This window comes from Otolemur garnettii, unplaced genomic scaffold, assembly GCF_000181295.1.
Source record: "Otolemur garnettii isolate 467f Iridium unplaced genomic scaffold, OtoGar3 scaffold00013, whole genome shotgun sequence".
In the NCBI taxonomy this organism is placed as follows: domain Eukaryota; kingdom Metazoa; phylum Chordata; class Mammalia; order Primates; family Galagidae; genus Otolemur; species Otolemur garnettii.
In genome coordinates, this window is record NW_003852408.1 from 3,629,718 (window position 1) to 3,631,180 (window position 1,463).

Genomic DNA, 1,463 nt, shown 5'->3' on the forward strand with positions numbered 1-1,463 from the left:
GGGTGCCTGTAGTCCCAGCTACTTGGGAGGCTGAGGCAAGAGAATCACCTAAGCCCAAGAGCTGGAGGTTGCTGTGAGCTGTGATGTAACAGCACTATACCAAGGGCAACAGAGTAAGACTGTCTCTTAAAAAAAAAAAAAGAATATACTTAAACTATGCTTTGAATGTCTTCCAGAAATTATTTAATTAATGGTCTTTTTTGTTGTTGTTGAGATAGAATTTTACTCTGTTGTCCTGGATCACAGCAATCTCAAAATCCTCTTACCTCAGCCTCCCAAGTACCTGGTTCAATAGGCGCACACCAAGTTGTCCAGCTAGTTTTTCTATTTTTAGTGGAGAGGAATCTCTTGCTCAGGCTGATCTCCCGAACACAGGAGATCTACCCATAGCCTCCCAGCCCAATTAATGATCTTTAAAAATTTTTGCCACACACCTAAGATTATCAGAGCGTACCAGTTGAAAATCCCTGTTCTACCCCATGATTTTCTCTTTGTATTTCTTGGTTATCTGTATATGCTTCGTTTCTGAATTATAATGCTGCATTTATTGATTTGTGTGTTTTTTTTTTTCTGACTGGATTTTAGGATTCCTGAGGGCAAGGATTATTTCATATCATTGTGGTATGCTTTGAAAAAATAATCACCGTTTTCCTTCCTGCTCCAAACTAGTAATATTAGCTTAGTCTTGCTGAGCAGGCAAGCAGTCTTCTGTTTGGAAAGGTTCTTGGCCTCAGCAGATTCTTTAGTGCTTCCTGTGGCTTGTTTTGATGATCATGACATCTCCATAGTTCCTTTAACTGGTGTGCCATCAGAGTGGATGGATTAAATTTACCATTAAGTTTCAGTATTAAACCAGTGGATTTTCCTGTGCCACTTTTTTCATAGGCCAATATGCAGCTAATAGTGCTACGCCTGATGGTAATCCAGGCCAGATAAATTGGAAGAGTAAGAATCCGGTGGTTATTACACAATAAACATAATTTATAGATTGTTGTTAACATGCAGCGTAAGCTTGTTTATTTTCTTTTAGTGCCTGTGTATCATTTCAACAATGATACTTCAACAATGAGACTTTCTTGAAGGTATAACTGTCTTAGCAGTTCTTTTGCATTCTCTACCTGTCTGGTAGGTTACTCTGTACATTGTGGGTGCTTGCTCTTACTTGTGGTAACTAGTGTACTGATGCTGGATCTGTCTCTTGATTAAGTAAAATTTAATTTGGCCAATGTCCTGGACTTTTAAAAATATAATTCCTTAGGCCAGTGCCTGTGGCTCAAAAGGGTAGGGCGCTGGTTCCATATGCTGGAGGTGGCGGGTTCAAACCCAGCCCTGCCCAAAAAACGGCAAAAAGAAAAAAAATCTTTTTTTTTTTTTTTTTTAAGAGACAGAGTCTCACTCTGTCACCCTTAGTAGAGTGCTGTGGCATCACAGCTCAGAGCAACCTCCAGCTCTTGGGCTTAGGT

At 39.8% G+C, this 1,463-nt stretch overlaps 1 protein-coding gene across 13 annotated transcripts in view; it reads left to right on the plus strand.

The window, feature by feature from the left end:
• The window catches only part of TRIP12 (thyroid hormone receptor interactor 12), a 147,614-nt gene that overhangs the window by 4,234 nt on the left and 141,917 nt on the right, over nucleotides 1–1,463 (plus strand). The gene's annotated exons all lie outside the window — the stretch shown is intronic.